The following is a 17191-nucleotide window of genomic DNA, read 5'->3' on the forward strand; positions in this document are numbered from 1 at the left end:
TGTGTGCTGTGTCGGCAGGGGGCACAGGTATGACATGTGTGCTGTGGATTGCCCACAACACGTGCGTGCATCCAGCTATGGTGTATGGTACTTACTTGGCCTCCAGAGGATCCTGGGCATTATGTTTGATGTATGGGGACTGGGGTACCAGTCTGATGGTGATGTTCAGGACAGGTGTGAGGGACTTGGATGTAGCTGGCTGTGTGACTTCTCCGACTGTGGCGGGTGTTGGTTGGGGGTACCCAGGGGCCAACAGGTGCAGCACATCCAGCAGCTTTGTGTGGGGTGGGATGTTGGCTGTCTGCTGTGTTGGTGCCGTCGGCCTGTTTGGCATTGTTGGTCATGATGCGGGTGATGGTTGTCCTTTTGAGCCTGTATTGGGCAATTACATTGTCAGGTGTTGGGTCTGTGGGGCTGGTGTGTTTCCTGGGGGTCCGCTGTCTTTATCAGCACTGTCAGAGTGGTGGTCGGGGGTTTATTGGTGCTGTATGGGGTCCTGGGGTGGTGGCGGTGGGTGTTGTGGCCTTCTTGGGAGTCCGGGCCGCATGACCAGTGGCTCCATGGCCTCTGCTGCCCTTCCGATGTGGCTGTGGGCTGCGCTCCCTTTTGTGGTGCAGGCTGCGGTCTGACTTAGCACCAGGTCAGAGCAGGTGTTATTTTCCTGCTGCTAACGCGCCTTATCGCCTGTTTTGTCTTCTTATCGTAGTTCTGGCTGTTTGTTGTGAATGTTGTTGAGTTGTGTTGTCGCTGCTTTTGGCACGAGAACGCCTACTCTGCATCTCATTAGCGATAGTTGCGGGGGTCATCCGTGCCGATGTTGTTTGCGGCTGCTATCGCGGGTAAACTGGTGCTGTGGGCTCTTAACACCAGCTTGTGAATGGGGTGATAAATTTATCGCAAATTTGGCTGCGATAAAGTACCGTTAACTCGGCGATAGTTCCTTGTGAATATGCCCCTTAGTGTAAAGCATATCAAAGTATCAAAACAATTAAATAAAACCACGCAACATGATTGAAACACAAGACCAATATATAAAATAAGAGTATATGTTTACGAATTTTACGGGTGCAAGATGGGCAAAATCTGCTACAGGGTTTCGGAGATATGAATCTTTAAAAGGTTTGATTGCTCTTTAATTCAACTGAAAACAAGCATTGGTCAATCAAAAGTTTGTAAACTTTTCAAAAGTTTGTAAAAGTTAGTTTGGCTACTCCGGCCTGGTTTGGGGAACCAAATCTGACAACCTGGAGGGCTGGGGGCGGGCGGCAATGGGGTAGATCTGGACAGTTACCTGGTCACCAGGGTGTTTTCCAGTCCAGTTCCATACTTGGCGACACGACCGCCATATATTTTAATGGTGAGGTCCTGATGAAGGGGATGCAGAATGAAAAGATGCTGAAAGATGCTCCGGTTGCTGTGTGGTCCACAGGGGTGCCTTTGTGGTGATTCTTGGTCCATGAGTGATGTGGGATGACTTTGGCCACAGAAGTCTGGGTCTGACTGATTCCTCTTTGAGACAGTAGAAGGCCAGCTGTGGCTGGACTACCAGTCTCTGAACACAGCGGTCACAGCAAAATTCTTTGGTGTATGTTGGTGTCCCTCTTGGGCGACCAATCAAGACTCTGATGACACTCCTGGGTTTGGCTGACTTGGGTGCAACCTTTGGACATCGAAGATCGGTCTCTTGGGGTGCGCAGCGGTAATTTTTGGGGATTCTTCTGAAGTGGCTAATGACTTGCCGGTTTGGGATACATCAGCTCTTTTGTCCCTGGACGTGGTACCAGGAGGGTCCGGCGACTGACCCTTGTAGCCACCGCTTTGGTTCAGGGCTGGGGTATAACTTTTCCCTGACAGGCAATGTCCCAAAACAGCTAACCCAAGGTGAAGCAGTTCCATATTCATCCCCAGAAAGTGACCTGAAGAAAAAGCGGATGTAGCACCACAACACAAAATCTCCATGAAATGCGCCGTGCAATTCTCTTCCATCTCATTAACAAAACAAAAACATATCATACCCATGACAAAACAACAAGTAACGCTATGGTTATATACAAAATCACATATAGTAATTTCACAAAAATAAAAATATAGCAAGCAGTGAGAGACGTGATGATTTTGGTGTCCTCCCTAGCCCAGGGAGAGAACCAAGTAGATGCCCTGAACACAAAGAGCACATTATGCTGAACGATTCGGTGGTGGTCCAATCCTCCTACGACCACCCGAAGCATAGTTATGGGCAAAAATACAATCCCAACCAAAGGCCCTGCAAAGCATTATGGGACAAGATTCTGGAGTGCAGTGAATATTATAGTATCCAATATCAAAACATTCCTCAAGGGTAATCTCGCCCCATAATGCTTTGCTGGGCATTCGGTTGGCATTGTATTTTTGCCCATAACATTGCTTGGGGTGGTCCTAGGAGGATGGGACCATCAAAATCGTTGAGCATGATATGCTCTTTGTGTTCAAGGCATCTGCTTGGTCCTCCCCCTAGGTTATGGTGGACCCCAAAATCATCACCTCTCTCATTGCCTGATATTTTTCAAAGCTCACTTTTGTAAATTGGTTTTATGCTTTTTTAGCATGTAAAAGTAAAGTTGTTTTTATCAAAGGGTTGTGGGTGCAGTAACTTACTTCAGAGATTTTGCATGAATTCTGTGTTATGCATATTAATAAAACAGAAATTTTGTGTTTTCAATGTAATGCAATAATAAAACAGAAATCTCACATACCTTTAATAAAACTTCAAATACCTACTTTTACCTGCTACAATACATGCAGTCAGCACACAAAGGTGGAAATAAAACTATAACAAACTACAACTTTATTTAAAGGGTAACTAATTCTATCTGTACATGCTAAAAGAGATATAGGTTCCTCACAAAAGTGAAAAAGAAAATATAGTAAGCAGTGAGAGAGGTGATGATTTTGGGGTCCTCACTAACCTAAGGAGAGAACCAAGGAGATGCCCTGAACACAAAGAGCACATCATGCTGAATGATTCAGTGGTGGTCCCATATTCCTAGGGCCACCCCAACCACAGTTATGGGCAAAAAAACAATCCCAACCAAAGGCCCTGCAAAGCATTATGGGGCGAGATTCTAGAGTGTAGTGAATATTATAGTATCCAATATCAAAAGATTCCTCAAGGGGCAGGCTCTCCGTCTGAGAGCTAATGCTATAATATTCAGTGCACTCTAGAATCTCGCCCCATAATGCTTTGCTGGGCCTTTCGTAGGCATTGTATTTTTGCCCATAACTTTGCTTGGGGTGGTCCTAGGAGGATGGGACCACCACTGATTCGTTCAGCATGGTATGCTCTTTGTGTTCAAGGTATCGGCTTGCCCTCCCCCTAGGTTAGGTGTGACCCCAAAATCATCACCTCTCTCATTGCCTGATACTTTTCAGAGTTCCATTTTTGTGAATTGGTTATATATATATATATTGTTTTTAATTGCATGGAAAGGTAAAGTTTTCAAACTAAATTAACAAACATTTGCAGCTTTCACTAGCAGAGTTCATGGCCACAATTACTCTGAAGAGACAGCAATGTTCCTTCCTTTTTGGTGATGATTTCCCAGCAATGGTTGGCAACTAAAAATGCCAGAGTGTACTATTCTGCCCACTCTCAAGATGTTAGCACCCTTTATTGACTATTAGGAGCTAGGTAGCCTACCCTAAAGATGTGATTGCCTGTGAGCTACACGCCCATAGGAAAACCTGTTTGGGCACTGGTTTCCCCTATCTGTTCCTGTTACTAGCCTATCTACCTGAACAAAGAGAATCCTAAAAGGAGTGTGATCACCATTCACACACCAAAGGTGGCTTTCCCTTTGAAGCTCGCCTTGTGGGCTAACACCCTCAGTGACATCCTGAGAAGGGACCCTTCCGCAGGTTGATATTGTTTCTAAGCCTGTTAGTCATTCACACCACTCTCCAGGTGGACAGAAAGCTGTCTATTCACCAGTGTCTTTGTGAGACCACTGGACCAGCTAGGTCACAGAGTGGCAAATTTCTAAAAGTTGCCTTACTGTAATTGTGACATTAAATGCGTCCTAGGCATCAGGTTGTGTTTAATGCCACGATTAATATGATACCGTACAGTACCCAGTTAGGTAGTCTCATTCAGAAGTTAGCCAGGCTGGGTGCCAGCATGTAACTCTGTGTTATCCAATTGGGCTATTAACTTTACCACAGCAAAATGATAATTTAGCGGTGTTGCTGCTAAGACATATATTAAAACATATGTCCTAATAATATAGAGCTATAAAGGACGAGCACATATACAAGGGACTTATAAGCAAGTCAGTACATGTCAATTGGGGATAGCCAATTTAACAAATGCATTATAAATAGTAAAAATACTAGCATTAAGGTCTGTATTGCAGTTCTCAGCCCACTCTCAGAATAAAAAAACAAGCAACATCACTCCAACAAAAAACAATGATGCAAAAAGAGATGTTGGACCCGGCCTCGTAGAATGGCCCTCCGTGCCCCCGCACCACCGAAACCTGGTACCTACAGCCCAAGCACCCGGCCCAGCCGAACCTCCCCACCAGGACACACGCACCGGCCCGGACACCCCCGTCCCTGGCCTCTCTCCTTTCGGCCACCCCGGGCCCGCGTGCCCACTTCATGCACCAAGATGGCCGCCCGGCCCCAGCGCGACCCAGGCCTAGAGGCGCCACTCCGGCTGGAGGACATCACGCTTCCAGGGGATGAGAGAGGGAGGAGCAGTTTCTATCGCACCTCTGAACTCCCCCGGGACGATGGGTTTCGATCGGCCCTCCGGCCTCCCTGAGAGCTGGCTCCACGCCTGCTGGGTGTCTGGGACTCCTCCCGACCCGGCCCTGAAAGGATCAAAAGACTATAGCAGGAAAACCCGACAAGCGACCCCCAGGTGACAAGACCCCTGCCTGCACAGACTCCGGACATCAAAGAGGGGTCGAACTATAACAAGGGGTGCTCTGGGGCTATCCGGGAGATTCGACGCTGGAACAACGAGAGCCTGCTGACGTGGTCGCGGCTCCTGAAACTGGAACTCACCTGAGCCCTGCTGAGTGACTTGCGGCTCCCTGAAGATCGTAAGACCTCCGAACTTGTACCTGAGCCCTGCTGAGTGACTCGCGGCTCCCTGAAGATCGTAAGACCTCCGAACTTGTACCTGAGCCCTGCTGAGTGACTCGCGGCTCCCTGCAGATCGTAAGACCTCCGAACTTGTACCTGAGCCCTGCTGAGTGACTCGCGGCTCCCTGAAGATCGTAACACCTCCGACCTTGTACCTGAGCCCTGCTGAGTGACTCCCGGCTCCCCCAGACTCTCACGGTCCCGCCGGACCCCAACTCCGACCACGTATCCCCCAGCTCGAGGATTGGGAGCTGTGCGCCGGATACGTCCCTGCTTTGAACCATTACCAGAGACAGTCCCACTACCCCCCTACCTTTCCGAGACTCTTGAGCCCGTGCTCACCTTGTACATATTTGCAGTGATACCTGTTTGATAAAGCTTGTTCTGAGGATACCCAGTGTGGTCTCTCTGTGTCGTGTGGTGCCAGAAGTACGAACCTAGTTGCGAGATTCCTCCCCCTGGGGAATCTCCCGCCAGTGCCCGGCTACGATACTTTGAGGGTGGGTCTCAGGGTAGTCAGGACCCCTTTCCGGGCTCCTCTGAGGTCGCCGTCTAACATTGGTGGCAAGCGACGGGATTCGGGCCCATCACCTAGAGATCGTACAATAAACGACGGACGCACGACCAACAAAGATGGCAGAAGGAAGCGCCACGAGCTCCGCAGAAACCAACGCCAACAGAGTGTTCCAGGTGGAGCATCTGGAAGAATATACACACAAAGAGCTAAAACAATTTTGCAAAGAACTTAAAATCGCTACCACTGGCCTCAACACTAAGGAAGACTTGCAGAAAGCACTGAAAACTTGGGTGGAGACCGGGGCCTCCCGCCCGGAAGGCACGGGGGAGCGCCCCGACGAAGCCGAGCCCCCCCAAAGCGAAAGCAGTAGCAATCAGGTGCGAGGCATCGTACCAGACGGGGGCCTATCCCCGGAAGAGCTCGCGGACAGAGAGAGAAGCCGCAGTCATGAACTCGAGTTAGCCAAACTCAAAATCGAGGGCGAATTGAAGTTAGCGGAGAAAAAGCTAGCAGTAGAGCAAATGCGTGTACAAGGCGAACTGGAAGAAAAGAAGCTCCAACGGGAGCACGAAGGAAGAAAGCTCCAACTGGAGCACGAACGGAGCTTAAAGGAACTCGAGCTCAAGGCCCGAAATGAGGACGGGGGGCCCTCGGGGAACCGAGAGACGGCCCCCCCAGCGGAACAGAAGGTCCACATCCCCAAGGATGTGGTCAAAGAATATTATAAAAACGATGACATTCAGCAATGGTTTCGGGCCTACGAGGTCGCCATGACCTCCCATCGGATTCCACAGAAGGACTGGGGGGCGGGGTTGTGGGGACGGTTTCTGAGCGAAGGAAGGGACACCCTGCTCGACCTACCCCTCTCCCTGCAGACCTCCTACAGCCACATGAAAGAGGCTCTCCTCACAAGATACGGCCTCACCCCAGAAATGTACCGCCAACGGTTCCGGGACTGCAGGAAGATCCCGGGCACCACCTGGGTGGAATATGTAAACTTTTTTAGTCGGGCCTTCGATGGGTGGGTCAAGGGCAGCAAGGTCACCACCCTTGCCGAACTCACTGACCTCATGTTATGGGAACATCTGGCTGCGAACTGCTTCGTAGAGCTACGTCAACATCTGCTGGATAGCAAGCTCACAGATCCCCGGAAGCTGGCCGTGGAGGCCGACCGCTGGACCAACACCCGGGTCTCCCGGGGCATGGTAGGAGAGTACCCCCGAACCAGTCAGGGACCACCCCGCCAGAGAGGGGGAGGGAACCAGGGAGGGCCGAGGGAGTCCCAGCCTAGCCCCCCGAAGACACCACCTCCACCTTTCCCGGCGCCCCCCCCACCAGTAACAGGGCCCCCTGGGAGACGGGGACACCGGGTGACCGTCACATGTTTCCGCTGCCAGAAACCCGGGCACTACGCCAATGACCCAGAGTGCCCCATGGGCACCCAAGTCACCCCTGCGAGGCAGATAGCCAACGTAGCCCTGGGGGAGGAGGTTGAGGAAGCCGAGGAGTGGGAACCCGCCGCTATGGCCCTAGTATCCCTGGGAGATAGGGAAATGATCCCTGGTAGCCTCCTACCGTCCAACACACAGAAATATGGGCAGCTCGTCAAGATCAATGGCCACCAGGTAGAGGCCCTGCGGGACACTGGGGCCAGTATCACCGGTGTCCTCAGGCACCTAGTTCCCGAGGAGCAGATCCTCCCCAATGTCTTTTGCCCCGTAATCTCTGCAGACAATAGGGAAAGTCTGTGTCAGGTGGCCCTGGTGCCATTTGAGTGGGGAGGGGTGATAGGTAAACTCAAGGTGGCCGTAAGAACCTCCCAGCCGGTCGACTGCCTCTTAGGGAACGACCTGGAGAGTTCTCCCTGGAAGCACGTAGAGCGCAAGGCCCACCTAGGAATGATGGGACTCCCCGAGTGGGTGTGTGCCACCACCCGATCTATGACAGCCCGACTCACTCCCCGGAGAGAAGTCGAGAGCACCCCGGTCGAAGTAGCCAGCACCGTCCCCGCCGAGGGACCTCCCGTTCCCCCATCGGAAGGGTCTGTCGCCAGCGACGAACCCGCACCATCCGACCCCGCCCCGGTCCCCGAGTTGGGGGATCTACCCGAGTTGGCCCATTGGCGCCACGAGGGCGGGCCCACCCGAGAAGAATTTTGCCGGGAGCAAGCCACCTGTCCTTCCCTGGTCGGGCTGCGGCGCCAGGCCGAGGGCCAAGCCGCAGCTGACCAGACCGGAACGCACCGAATCTATTGGGAGAATAACGTCCTGTATAGTGAGCAGAAATCAGTGGAGCTGGGATCCGGACGGGTACTGGTGGTACCTCTCCGCTTCCGGGATTTCCTCCTGGGCTTAGCCCACGATGTCCCCCTCGCCGGTCACCTGGGTCAGGACAAGACCTACAGCCGTCTCGTGACCCATTTTTATTGGCCTAAGATGAAAGCAGCGGTAGAGGCCCACTGCAAGTCCTGCCCCACGTGCCAAGCCAGTGGGAAGAGTGGGGGGAAGCACAAGGCTCCCCTCCAACCCTTCCCGGTCGTCAGTACCCCCTTCGAGCGAGTCGGGATCGACATCGTGGGACCACTGGACCCCCCCACCTCCCAAGGTCACCGTTTCATCTTGGTCCTAGTGGACCACGCCACCCGCTACCCAGAGGCTATTCCCCTACGCACCATTACGGCCCCAGTGGTGGGCCGGGCCCTGATGGGGATCTTCTCCAGGGTGGGTTTCCCCCGCGAGGTCGTGAGCGATCGCGGCACGAATTTTATATCCAGGTATATGACGTCCCTGTGGCAACAATGTGGGGTGTCCTATAAGTTCACCACCCCGTACCATCCCCAAGGGAACGGCCTAGTAGAGAGGTTTAATAGGACTTTGAAAGGGATGATCGCTGGCCTAGAAGAGCCCCTCCGGCGTAAGTGGGACGTCCTGCTCCCCTGCCTCTTGTTCGCTTACCGGGAGGTCCCCCAGAAGTCCTTAGGGTTCAGCCCGTTTGAATTACTGTATGGGCACCCCGTCCGAGGCCCCCTCAGTTTGGTTAAGGAAGGGTGGGAGGCAGCACCCCAGACCACCCCCCGAGATGTGTTCCAGTATGTCCTGGCCCTCCGGAACCAGACCAGGAGGTTCCGAGAACTGGCCGAGGCCAACCTGGAGGCGAGTCAAGAAGAAATGAAGCGCTGGTACGACCAGAATGCTACTCTGGTCGAGTTCCAGCCGGGCCAGCAGGTGTGGGTCATGGCCCCCGTGAAGCCTGGCGCTCTCCAGGACTGATGGACTGGGCCCTACAAAGTGGTCGAGAAGAAGAGCCAAGTCACCTACTTGGTGGATGTCCAGTCGCCTCGGGATCCCCTCCGGGTCCTGCACGTGAACCGCCTCAAGCCTCACTTCCAGCGGACAGAACTGAGCCTCCTGCTGGCCACCGATGACGGGGCCGAAGATGAGTCGGATCCCCTCCCGGACCTCCTATGTATCAAGGAGCAGGATGGCTCCGTGGAAGGAGTGAACCTCTCCCCAGCCCTCACTGCCCAGCAACAGGCGGACTGCCGCCAGCTCCTAAGACAATTTTCTGACCTCTTCTCCCTGACCCCCCGGGTCACCAACTGGTGTGTTCATGATGTGGACACCGGGGACAGCCCGCCGGTGAGACACCGAGCCTACCGGGTTCCTGACCGGGTCCGGTCCTGCATTCAAGCGGAGGTCTCGAAGATGTTGACCCTAGGGGTGATCGAGCCCTCTGACAGTCCCTGGGCCAGCCCCGTGGTCCTGGTCCCGAAGGCAGCGGCCCCCGGTGTCGCCCCCGAGCTCCGCTTCTGCGTGGACTACCGGGGGCTCAATGACGTTACCCGAGCCGATGCCCACCCCATTCCACGAGCCGACGAACTCATTGACCGACTAGGGGCAGCCCGGTTCCTCAGCACATTCGACCTCACCTGCGGATACTGGCAGATTGCGCTCACCGAAGGGGCCAAAGAGCGGTCCGCTTTCTCCACCCCCGATGGACACTACCGCTTCCGCGTAATGCCCTTCGGGATGAAAAATGCCCCGGCCACTTTCCAGCGACTGGTGAATAGGGTCCTGGCCGGGCTAGAACAGTTCCGCGCGGCATACCTGGACGACATCGCTGTCTTCAGTTCAGAGTGGAGTGAGCACCTCCGGCACCTCCGAAGGGTGCTAATCGCCCTGCGCCAGGCAGGCCTCACAGTAAAAGCCAGCAAGTGCCAGATCGGGCAAGGATCCGTGGTCTACTTGGGGCACCAGGTCGGGGGTGGCCAGGTCGCCCCTCTACAGCCAAAGATCGACGCCATCCTGGCCTGGGAACCACCCATCACCCAGACGGAGGTCCGAGCCTTTCTGGGACTCACGGGCTACTACCGAAGATTCATTCGGGGGTATGGCAGCCTTGTCGGCCCTCTCACAGAACTCACGTCTAAAAAACAGCCAAAGAAAGTGCAGTGGACGGCTGCCTGCCAGGAAGCTTTCGAGGCCCTAAAAAGGGCCATGTGCACGGCCCCCGTCCTCCAGGCTCCCGACTACACCAAGGAGTTCATAGTCCAGACCGATGCCTCCGAGCATGGCATTGGGGCCGTCCTGTCCCAAGTAAATGACCAAGGCCTAGACCAGCCCGTCGCCTTCCTCAGTCGGCGGCTGTTGGCCCGAGAACAAAGATGGAGCACCATAGAGCGCGAAGCCTTTGCCGTGGTCTGGGCACTCAAAAAGCTACGACCCTACCTGTTTGGCACCCATTTCAGAGTCCAGACTGACCATCGGCCCTTACGCTGGCTCATGCAGATGCGAGGAGAAAACCCCAAGCTACTGCGGTGGTCAATCTCCCTCCAGGGGATGGATTTCACCGTGGAACACCGCCCTGGTACGGACCACGCCAATGCTGACGGCCTCTCCCGGTTCTTCCGCCTCAGCGAAGAGAACCCCCCAAGCTGATGGGCAGTTCTCTCCGGCTTTCAGCTGGGGGGGACGCGTGTTGGACCCGGCCTCGTAGAATGGCCCTCCGTGCCCCCGCACCACCGAAACCTGGTACCTACAGCCCAAGCACCCGGCCCAGCCGAACCTCCCCACCAGGACACACGCACCGGCCCGGACACCCCCGTCCCTGGCCTCTCTCCTTTCGGCCACCCCGGGCCCGCGTGCCCACTTCATGCACCAAGATGGCCGCCCGGCCCCAGCGCGACCCAGGCCTAGAGGCGCCACTCCGGCTGGAGGACATCACGCTTCCAGGGGATGAGAGAGGGAGGAGCAGTTTCTATCGCACCTCTGAACTCCCCCGGGACGATGGGTTTCGATCGGCCCTCCGGCCTCCCTGAGAGCTGGCTCCACGCCTGCTGGGTGTCTGGGACTCCTCCCGACCCGGCCCTGAAAGGATCAAAAGACTATAGCAGGAAAACCCGACAAGCGACCCCCAGGTGACAAGACCCCTGCCTGCACAGACTCCGGACATCAAAGAGGGGTCGAACTATAACAAGGGGTGCTCTGGGGCTATCCGGGAGATTCGACGCTGGAACAACGAGAGCCTGCTGACGTGGTCGCGGCTCCTGAAACTGGAACTCACCTGAGCCCTGCTGAGTGACTCGCGGCTCCCTGAAGATCGTAAGACCTCCGAACTTGTACCTGAGCCCTGCTGAGTGACTCGCGGCTCCCTGAAGATCGTAAGACCTCCGAACTTGTACCTGAGCCCTGCTGAGTGACTCGCGGCTCCCTGCAGATCGTAAGACCTCCGAACTTGTACCTGAGCCCTGCTGAGTGACTCGCGGCTCCCTGAAGATCGTAACACCTCCGACCTTGTACCTGAGCCCTGCTGAGTGACTCGCGGCTCCCCCAGACTCTCACGGTCCCGCCGGACCCCAACTCCGACCACGTATCCCCCAGCTCGAGGATTGGGAGCTGTGCGCCGGATACGTCCCTGCTTTGAACCATTACCAGAGACAGTCCCGCTACCCCCCTACCTTTCCGAGACTCTTGAGCCCGTGCTCACCTTGTACATATTTGCAGTGATACCTGTTTGATAAAGCTTGTTCTGAGGATACCCAGTGTGGTCTCTCTGTGTCGTGTGGTGCCAGAAGTACGAACCTAGTTGCGAGATTCCTCCCCCTGGGGAATCTCCCGCCAGTGCCCGGCTACGATACTTTGAGGGTGGGTCTCAGGGTAGTCAGGACCCCTTTCCGGGCTCCTCTGAGGTCGCCGTCTAACAAGAGACATTTCCTTAAAAACCACAAAATACATTCTGCAGTTTTACATTTTTCTCATCACAGCTTGTATATTTTGCACACTATTATAATTTGTCATTCACATTTACTCACCCTAACATGTTCACCTTTTGACCATCTATTATATTGGTGATGATTTTGGGGTCCTCCCAAACCTAGGGAGAGAACCAAGGAGTTGCCCTGAACACAAAGAGCACATCATGCTGAACGATTCGGTGGTGGTCCAATCCTCCTACGACCACCCCAAGCACAGTTATGGGCAAAAATACAATCCCAACCAGAGGCCCTGCAGAGCATTATGGGACAAGATTCTAGAGTGCAGTGAATATTATAGTATCCAATATCAAAACATTCCTCAAGAGGAATCTCGCCCCATAATGCTTTGCTGGGCCTTTGGTTGGCATTGTATTTTTGACCATAACATTGCTTGGGGTGGTCCTAGGAGGATGGGACCATCACAATCGTTGAGCATGATATGCTCTTTGTGTTCAAGGCATCAGCTTGGTCCTCCCCCTAGGTTAGGGTGGACCTCAAAATCATCACCTCTCTCATTGCCTGATATTTTTCAAAGCTCACTTTTGTGAATTGGTTATATGTTTTTTAGCATGTATCGATAAGGTTGTTTTATCAAAGGGTTGTGGGTGCAGTAGCTTACTTCACAGATTTTGCATGAATTCTGTGTTACGCATATTAATAAAATCGAAATTTTGTGTCTTCAATATAATGCAATTAATAAAACAGAAATTTCACATACCTTTAGCAAGACTTCAAATAACTATTTTTACATGCTACAATACATATAATCAGCACACAAAAGCGGAAATGAAAATATAACTACCTACAACTTTATCTAAAGAATAAGTAATTCTATCTTTATATACTAAAAGAGATATAGTTCCCACACAAAAGTGAAAATGAAAATATTATAAGCAGTGAGAGAGGTGATGATTTTGGGGTCCTCCCTAACCTAGGGAGAGAACCAAGGAGATGCCCTGAACAGAAAGAGCACATCATGCTGAATGATTCGTTGGTGGTCCAATCCTCCTAGGGCCACCCCAAGCACAGTTATGGGCAAAAATACAATCCCTACGAAAGGCCCTGCAAAGCATTATGGGGCGAGATTCTAGAGTGTAGTGAATATTATAGTATCCAATATCAAAACATTCCTCAAGGGGCAGGCTCACCGGCTCAGCTGAGAGCTAATTCTATAATATTCAGTGCACTCTAGAATCTCGCCCCATAATGCTTTGCTGGGCCTTTCGTTGGCATTGTATTTTTGCCTATAACTTTGCTTGGGGTGGTCCTAGGAGGATGGGACCACCACTGAATCGTTCAGCATGACATGCTCTTTGTGTTCAAGGTATCTGCTTGCCCTCCCCCTAGGTTAGGTGTGACCCCAAAATCATCACCTCTCTCATTGCCTGGAGTTCTCCAGAGTTCCATTTTTGTGAATTGGTTATATAAATATTTTTTAATATAGTATGGAAAGGTAAATCTTGGGTTTTTTAAAGGTTGTCGGTGCATTAACTAACTCTGCTATGTGGCGCAGTTGAAATTATTGTATGAATTATGTGTTTTTAATGTAATGTGTAGTTAACAAATTTCTGCAGCATTCGCTAGCGAAGTTAATTGGCCACAGTTATTCTGAAGAGACAGCAAGGTTCCTTTCTTTTTGGTGATGATTTCCCAGCAATGTGTGGCAAGTAACAAGACCAGAGTGTACTATTCTGCCCACTCCCAAGATGTTAGCACCCCTTACTGACTATTAGGAGCTTGGTAGCCTACCCTAAAGATGTGGTTGCCTGTGAGCTACACGCCTATAGGAAAACCTGTTTGGGCACTGGTTTCCCCTATCTGTCCCTGTCACTAGCCTATCTACCTGAACAAAGAGAATCCTAAAAGGAGTGTGATCACCATTCACACACCAAAGGTGGCTTTCCCTTAGAAGCTCGCCTTGTGGGCTAACACCCTTAGTGGCATCCTGAGAAGCGACCCTTCAGCAGGTTGCTATTGTTCCTAAGCCTGTTAGTCATTCACACCACTCCCCAGGCGGGCAGAAAGCTGTCTGTTCACCAGTGTCTTTGTGAGACCACTAGACCAGCTGGGTCACAGAGTGGCAACTTTCTTAAAGTTGCCTTACTGTAATTGTGACATTAAATGCGTCCTAGGCATCAGGTTGGGTTTAATGCCACGATTAATATGATACCTTACAGTACCCAGTTAGATAGTCTCATTCAGAAGTTAGCCAGACTGGGTGCCAGCATGTAACCCTGTGTTATCCAATGGGGCTATTAACTTTACCACAGCAAAATGATAATTTAGAGGTGTTGCTGCTGAGACATATATTAAAACATATGTCCTAATAAGATAGAGCTATAAAGCACAAGCACATATACAAGGGACTTATAAGCAAATCAGTACATGTCAATTGAGAATAGCCAATTCAAGAAATGCTTTATAAGGAGTTAGAACACTGGCATTAGGGTCTGGATTACAGTCCTCAACACACTCTCTGAATTGAAAAACAAGCATCATCACTCCAAAAAAAAATGAATATGCAAAAAGAGACATTTCCTTAAAAACCACAAAATGCATGCTGCCGTTTCTCATCACAGCTTGTATATTATGCACACTATTATAATTAGTTTTTGACATTTACTCATCTTAACATGTTCACCTTTAGACCATCTATTATATTGGTGATGATTTTGGGGTCCTCCCTAACCTAGGGAGAGAACCAAGGAGTTGACCTGAACACAAAGAACACATCATGCTGAACGATTCGGTGGTGGTCCAATCCTCCTACGACCACCCCAAGCACAGTTATGGGCAAAAATACAATCCCAACCAGAGGCCCTGCAGAGCATTATGGGACAAGAATCTAGAGTGCAGTGAATATTATAGTATCCAATATCAAAACATTCCTCAAGGGGAATTTCGCCCCATAATGCTTTGCTGGGCCTTTGCTTAGCACTGTATTTTTGCCCATAACATTGCTTGGGGTGGTCCTAGGAGGATGGGACCATCACAATTGTTGAGCATGATATGCTCTTTGTGTTCAAGGCACCTGCTTGGTCCTCCCCCTAGGTTAGGGGGGACCCCAAAATCATCACCTCTCTCATTGCCTGCTATTTTCCAAAGCTTGCTTTTGTGAATTGGTTATATGCTGTTTTTTTTTTTTAGCATGTAAAGGCAAAGTTGTTTTATCATAGGGCTGTGGGTGCAGTAGTTTACTCCAAAGTTTTGCATGAATTTTGTGTTATGCATATTAATAAGAGAAACATTTTGTGTTTTCAATGTAATGCAATTAATAAAACAGAAATCTCACATACCTTTAGTAAAACTTCAAATAACTGCTTTTACATGTAAAAATACATATAGTCATATCACAAAAACAGAAATAAATATATAACAACCTATATCTTTATTTTAAGAATAACCAATTCTATCATTACATACTAAAAAGAATATAGTTCTCTCACAAAAATGAAAACATAGCACGCAGTGAGAGAGGTGATGATTTTGGGGTCCTCCCTAACCTAGGGAGAGAACCAAGGAGATGCCCTGAACACAAAGAGCCCATCATGCTGAACGATTCGGTGGTGGTCCAATCCTCCTACGACCACCCCAACCACAGTTATGAGCAAAAATACAATCCCAACCAAAGGCCCTGCAAAGCATTATGGGACAAGATTCTAGAATGCAGTGAATATTATAGTATCCAATATCAAAACATTCCTCAAGGGGAATCTCGCCCCATAATGCCTTGCTGGGCCTTTGGTTGGCATTGTATTTTTGCCCATAACATTGCTTGGGGTGGTCCTAGGAGGATGGGACCATCCCAATTGTTGAGCATGATATGCTCCTTGTGTTCAAGGCATCTACTTAGTTCTCCCCCTAGGTTAGGGTGGACCTCAAAATCATCACCTCTCTCATTGCCTGATAGAGAAGGTTGTTTTATCAAAGAGTTGTGGGTACAGTAGCTTACTTCACAGATTTTGCATGAATTCTGTGTTATGCATATTAATAAAATGGAAATGTTGTGTTTTCAATATAATGCAATTAATAAAACAGAAATTTCACATACCTTTAGCAAGGCTTCAAATAACTACTTTTACATGCTACAATACATATAGTCAGCACACAAAAGCGGAAATGAAAATATAACAAACTACAACTTTATCTAAAGAATAAGTAATTCTATCTTTATATACTAAAAGAGATATAGTTCCCACACAAAAGTGAAAATGAAAATATAATAAGCAGTGAGAGAGGTGATGATTTTGGGGTCCTCCCTAACCAAGGGGCAGGCTCTACAGGCTCTACAGGCTGAGCTGAGAGCTAATACTATAATATTCAGTGCACTCCAGAATCTCGCCCCATAATGTTTTGCAGGGCCTTTTGTTGGCATTGTATTTTTGCCCATAACTTTGCTTGGGGTGGTCCTACGGGGATGGGACCACCACCGATTCGTTCAGCATGATATGCTCTTTGTGTTCAATGCATCTGCTTGGTCCTCCCCCTAGGTTAGGGGAGACCCAAAATTATCACCTCTCTCATTGCGTGCTATTTTCCAAAGCTTGCTTTTGTGAATTGGTATATGCTTTTTTAGCATGAAAAGGCAAAGTTGTTTTATCAAAGGGCTGTGGGTGCAGTAGTTTACTCCAAAGTTTTTGCATGAATTCTGTGTTATGCATATTAATAAAACAGAAAGTTTGTGTTTTCAATGTAATGCAATTAAAAAAACTGAAATCTCACATACTTTTAGTAAAACTTCAAATAATTGCTTTTACATGTAAAAATATAAATATTCAACTTGCAAAAGCAGAAATAATAAATATAACAAACTATGTATTTATTTAAAAAATATTCAAACTTATTTTTACATACTAAAAGAAATATAGTTCTTTTACAAAAATGAAAACATAGCATGCAGTGAGAGAGGTGATGATTTTGGGGTCCTCCCTAACCTAGGGAGAGAACCAAGGAGATGCCGTGAACACAAAGAGCTCATCATGCTGAACGATTCGGTGGTGGTCCAATCCTCCTACGACCACCCCAACCACAGTTATGGGCAAACATACAATCCCAACCAAAGGCCCTGCAAAGCATTATGGGACAAGATTCTAGAGTGCAGTGAATATTATAGTATCCAATATGAAAACATTCCTCAAGGGGAATCTCGCCCCATAATGCTTTGCTGGGCCTTTGCTTGGCATTGTATTTTTGACCAATAACATTGCTTGGGGTGGTCCTAGGAGGATGGGACCATCACAATCGTTGAACATGATACGCTCTTTGTGTTCAAGGCATCAGCTTGGTCCTCCCCC

This window comes from Triturus cristatus, chromosome 12, assembly GCF_964204655.1.
Source record: "Triturus cristatus chromosome 12, aTriCri1.1, whole genome shotgun sequence".
Classification (NCBI taxonomy): Eukaryota; Metazoa; Chordata; class Amphibia; order Caudata; family Salamandridae; genus Triturus; species Triturus cristatus.